The sequence below is a fragment of the Agelaius tricolor genome, unplaced genomic scaffold, assembly GCF_023055355.1.
Source record: "Agelaius tricolor isolate 1412-34295 unplaced genomic scaffold, bAgeTri1.0.p SCAF_9, whole genome shotgun sequence".
Lineage (NCBI taxonomy): Eukaryota > Metazoa > Chordata > Aves > Passeriformes > Icteridae > Agelaius > Agelaius tricolor.
In genome coordinates, this window is record NW_027269269.1 from 5,438,461 (window position 1) to 5,443,703 (window position 5,243).

Here is a 5,243-nt window from a genome sequence, read left to right on the forward strand (position 1 = left end):
TGAATGGCTGGGGCATGGAGCTGTTGAATTTTAAACATTTTGGATAGTTGATTTGCATGTGTACTCTGAGAAGACACTGTGCAAGGTGGATACCACTTACTGCAAATACAAGCCAATCGGTTGCAGAAGTTGTAAAATTACGGAAGTCCTAAACTTTTGCATCAATTTCTAATGTTTGCAGTATTAAACTGTATTTTAAGAATGATACTTGTATGCAGTTCTGTTGTGAGATGTTTTTTTACTCCAGCTCAGTTCAGGTATATTATTTTGATAGATAACTTTGCCCCCAGTTAATAATGTCTGTACAACAACACGCTGCAGAAAGAGGAGGAGACTGCAGTGAGAGCTGTTAGTTCTCAAGTGTCACTAATGACTCAGTGTTGTGTGCATCCTGATCATTTTAGTGGCACTAATATTAGAAGGATGAAATGCCACTTTCGCCATGTGCCTTGGCAGGCCTAGAATCTCTAGAATGTCTAGTGTCACATGAAATACATATGTTTTAGAAAACCTCCAAAGGGAAATGACTTGGGGCTCTTTGGATAAGAACTGCAGTTAATCTACTCCAAGCAGAAATATAAAAATCTAGGAACTTGTTAATGTTCTTGGAACAGCTGTTGTTTAACTGCTGAGGTAGTAAAAATTTAAATAAAATCTGTGGAGAAACAACTAAGTGGTAAGAATGGGTAGAGAATAAATTGATTTTTTTCTGGTAATGGGAAGTTTTATTATGGTTTATTACTCCATATATTATGGGTTTCTGAAAAGAGAAGCTACTGCATTTTCCCTTTTGCTTGAAATGTCAGTTATTTACTGTCTCTCTATTTTTTTTAGGTTACTATTAAAATCTTAAAAATGCAGATGAAGACTGGCTTGTGCAGAATCCTTCTGGTATCTTATGCAGACAAAAGAGAATCCTAAACCAGGTTTTAGTACAAGGTACGTATTAAGGTATATGGCTTTATCCAGCAGTTACTGAAGTCCCCCACTTTTTGTTCAGATTTGTGATTTGATGTAGTTGTTCTTCTACACTTCAAGTAATACTTGATTTCAGATAATGTAATTCCTGGCCTAATTCCTGCCATGTGTTATGTTTTTAAAGGACTTCAAGCATATGCACACAGCCTCTAGCAGTCAGCTCAAGCTCTGGACAGCCATCCAAACCCCACAATGCCACATTAATATAATGCCATGTCTGAGCTGCTGGATGTTACTGATACATTGCACTCAGACTCCTGATTGTTTGTACAACCAACACAGTAGTTACTGATTCTGAACAGTCTTTGGCATTAATCAGAGGGCTCTGGTCTGGAAGGTGGTGTCCATGCACTCTGGGAAGCCTGGGGCATAGTTTGATTTGTGTGCACACAGGTGTGTTGTGCCACCTGCCCTGACTGTGGACAGCATTTCAATGGTGCTGACAGATAGCAAGGTTTTAAAGGGAGTTGTATGCAGCTAAGTTCAATAGTTCTGGTAACTCCAAAATACCAGTTATTTTTATAAAGCAAAAGTAAATTTAAACACTAGTGGGATTTGACAAAAATTCTGCAAGTTCTAGTGGTAAAGCAAGAGAAACTTGTGTTAATTCTTCTGTGTTTGTTTGGCTTGGCAAAAGGACTCAGAGCTGTCTCTGTAGTTGTGTTAACAGTAAATAAGAGAACTGGGAATATAAAGGACCAGAACAATTTATCTGTTTTATAATCACATGTAATAGGTGTCCTTGTCCATGGGAGGGGTTCAGACCAGCTGATCATCTCTCTCCATGTGCTGGCAACTTTCTTTGTAAAGCAGGATGCCATTTGGATGCCTTTGTGGCCAGGTTGCACTCTTTGCTCAGGGTAGTTTTTGGACCTGGTGTTCACCAGGGCCACCATGTCCTTACCTGCCAAGGGGCACTCTAGCCAGCTGGCCTCTAGCCTGTCCTGGTGTCTGGGATTATTTCTCCCCAGAAGCAGGATTTGGCATTTCCTTCTGTTGAATTTCATGAGATCCTGTAAGCCCATTTCTCCAGCCTCTCGAGGGATCACTGGATGGTGGCATGACTCTATGGCCTTAGCAGCCGCTCCTCTCAGCTTTGTGTCACCTGCAGACTTCTGAGGACATGTTGTCCCATCAACCAGGGCAGAAATGAACATCCTGAAAAGGACTGGCCTCAGTGCAGGGATACTCTGCTATTCACTCATGTCCAAGAGGACTTCATGTCACCAACAGCCTTCTAAGCCCATCTCTTCAGCCAGTTTTTAGTCCACCTCATGGTCCACTGAGCCTATCAGTAGTCTGTCAGTATCATGACAGGATCAAAATGATAATTGGAGATACTATGGCAGTGTCAAAAGATTTCCTAAGCCGAGGCAGATAATATCCACTGCTCTCCCCATGTCCACTGAACTGGTCACGTCACCAGAGAGGCTCTCCAGTTGGGATCCTTAAGAATTTGCAAATGACCTTGTTGTAAATCCATGCTGACTGCTGCCACTTACCTTCTTGGTCTGGAAACGTTTTTTTGGAGTAGTTGTTCCATCACCTTCCGAGGGCCTGTAGTTCCCTGGGTTCTCTTTCCTGCCATTCTTGAAGACTGGAGTGACTTTTGCTTTCCCCTGATGTGCTTGCACACCTCTCCCAGTTGCCACACTCTGTCAGCAATGCAGGGTGGCCTTGCAAGGCCAGCAGCCAGCTCCTTCAGCACTCATGGGAGCATCCTAGCAAGCTCAGCATGTGTGACTTGTCCAGTTTGTGTTCTCTAAACTGGACCCTGTGATGTTCTTGGTTCTGGGAAGGGCACTGATGAGGTGGGAAAGTTGTTGCACACCTTTTTGTGGTTCTGCTTTTGCCCTTTACTAAGGAGTCCTGTTATTTTCTAGTTCACAGTATAAGAATTATCACACAACAATTGGCAATATAAACCAGACTACTGAAATAAGCAACCTACAAGCATTTACTCACAAAATCTAAAAAAGACAAGCAGCTAAAGCTCTTTGTCAGAAAAGTAAAGTAAAACAGAAAAAGGCTGCCTAATTTTTTCAGTTGATTCAAATGTTTTTGGGTTTTTTTTAATCCAGAGGACATTTTGTCTTGACCATGTAGCCATTGGAATTCAGTCTTGTTTGTCATTACATATGAGAGTGCTGCTGTGCACAAGAGCCATTTGGGAACCTCAGTGTTTGGCAGGTTTCCCAGGCATCTCAGAATTTTTCTGTCAGCTTACAGTTTCCTTCCTGTGAAGGAAAAAAAGGATGGTCAAGGTTCCTTGGAGATACAAGTGTTCCTTTTACTGGCTAAATAACAACTCCTTGTCTCAATGAAGTGATAAGAACCTTTCTTCCTCTTCCCCCATTCCTCACATGTATGGTGGCTTCAGATTGCAGTGTGAACCTGGCTGACCAAGTATAATGGCCCAATGAATTTGTGCTAAGTATTGTGCCAGGCTGCCTGCTCCTGGGCTTCCTGAACAGAGGGAGCTGCAGCTGCCTTCACGGGGGCAGGGCTGTCTGAAAAATTGCTGGCATTGCTCAGCTCTTTATCCAGCTGTATTTGCTGTAGGGGGACAGAATATAAGAAAATAAAGATAGTGTAGAAAGTAATCTTACCCCTAAGGAGTTGCAGCTGGGCCAATTAGCAAAGATTAGGAACAGGCCTGACTTTAACAGGCCACAGCTGTAACCAATGAGAAGATGCTATAAAAGAATGGGGTGGCTGGTTGAGAAGGGAACTGGAGTCAGTTGGCTTCTTTGTGAAGAAGAAAGTGTCAGTGCTCTGAGGAGCTGCCCATGAGAAACACCAAGGAGGTATGAAATTTTTGTGATAAGGAGACAATAGTATGGAACCCCTGTAATAAGATGACAACATTTGCTGATGTGTTGCTCTGTTATTTGCCATTTGAGTCTTAAGTGCTCTACTTTGATGACAAAAGCACACTGTCAAGGAAGTTATCACTGAAGTGTCTCTTGTAACTCCTCAGCCTGAATCGTACTTACTTCCTGGAAATGTTCATCTCCATTGAATGCATTAGGTTTCAATGGAAGCTGCTGGTGGCTGCCCACCCCCAGAACTGAGGCTGTTACATTGTGATGATGTGCAAAATGCTGCTCTGCACCTTGGAGTTACAAGGACCATCAGGGTAAGATTATAATCGTGTTGTCACTTGTTAAAACTCCTATAATGGTACACTTTGTACTCAGTTTTTAGTTTGTTAGTACTATTTATGTGCTTAATGTATGAATGTTTTTTTTTTTCTTGTATCTCTCAGTGCTCTTGGGCAAACAAATAATGCTGTTATCTAATAAAATAGTAACTAAATCTGTCACACCTGGCTGAAGGTAGGAGAAGGACAAACTGATCATACTCAGTTAAGCCGTTTTCTCTCTGCTTGCAGAAGGGCCAGACCTATGAGACCTGAAGGAAAAGGGCTGTTTGAAATGACAAAAAAGAACACAAACAGCCTGGAGGTGGTGTCCCCCACCAATACCTCAGCTTGGAAAAGACATGAGAAGAATGTGAATACATCTGCTCGTGAGCTCCAAGTCCTCTTCCTACATGAGGAGACAAGTTACAGCTTTTGTGATGTTACTGTCTTCAGCCTCTGGCACAGAAGGTGGTGCCAGTCCAGCATTTCATAGCAGAGCTGATGTTGGCCTGCTTTGATGTGTAACTGAGGTACTGATGCCCTTTTCATCTAGACTGCACTCCAGGCAGATTTTCTTTTTAGAAACAGCAGTGTTAAGGGAAATGGGTGTAACTAAAAGGATTAAAGTTTCTATGTTCTACAAGAATAATAAGAGTAAATGATATATTAAATGACTGCTCCTTGGTTTAACTGATTGCTGTTGGCCTTTAAAAAAGCCTTTTAAAATGTAAGAAAATATTTTTGAGCCCTACAATACATATCAAAAAATAGGAAAGTGGTAGGGTTTAAAGAAAAAGCAGTAATGTGGATTGTGTTTATGTTGCAGTAGTTTAGAAGAATATGAAAGTATTAATTATCTGGAGAAAAATGGTATGAGGCAGTGACAGCTGAAAAGAACTGGAAGGAAATGCTAATCATAGGGGAGATTACAGCTGCAGTAAGTTGTCTGTGCTGTTGAGTAAGGAGTTATGCTGCAAATGCCAGCTGTCTTAATGTAGCTGAATAAAAAGATGAAAAAACATGAAGAATGAAAAATTAATTTTACGTCATGTGATTTGAACACTGGCCTGTAACATACCAGGAAGGGTTTTTTCAAATTTCTATAGCTATTGTAAAACTG

The 5,243-nt window shown here is 41.4% G+C and overlaps 1 protein-coding gene across 5 annotated transcripts in view; it reads left to right on the plus strand.

Annotated features, from left to right (window-relative positions):
- Positions 1-5,243, plus strand: part of PSPC1 (paraspeckle component 1) — a 58,778-nt gene that overhangs the window by 52,943 nt on the left and 592 nt on the right. For 3 of the 5 annotated variants that reach the window (XR_011680253.1, XR_011680249.1, XR_011680250.1), the window contains 3 exons: positions 835-939; positions 3,959-4,117; positions 4,373-4,653. The gene's annotated coding sequence lies outside the window, so the exon portion shown is untranslated. The remainder of the gene's footprint in view (positions 1-834; positions 940-3,958; positions 4,118-4,372; positions 4,654-5,243) is intronic. The other 2 variants (XR_011680252.1, XR_011680251.1) reach the window with 1 other exon arrangement.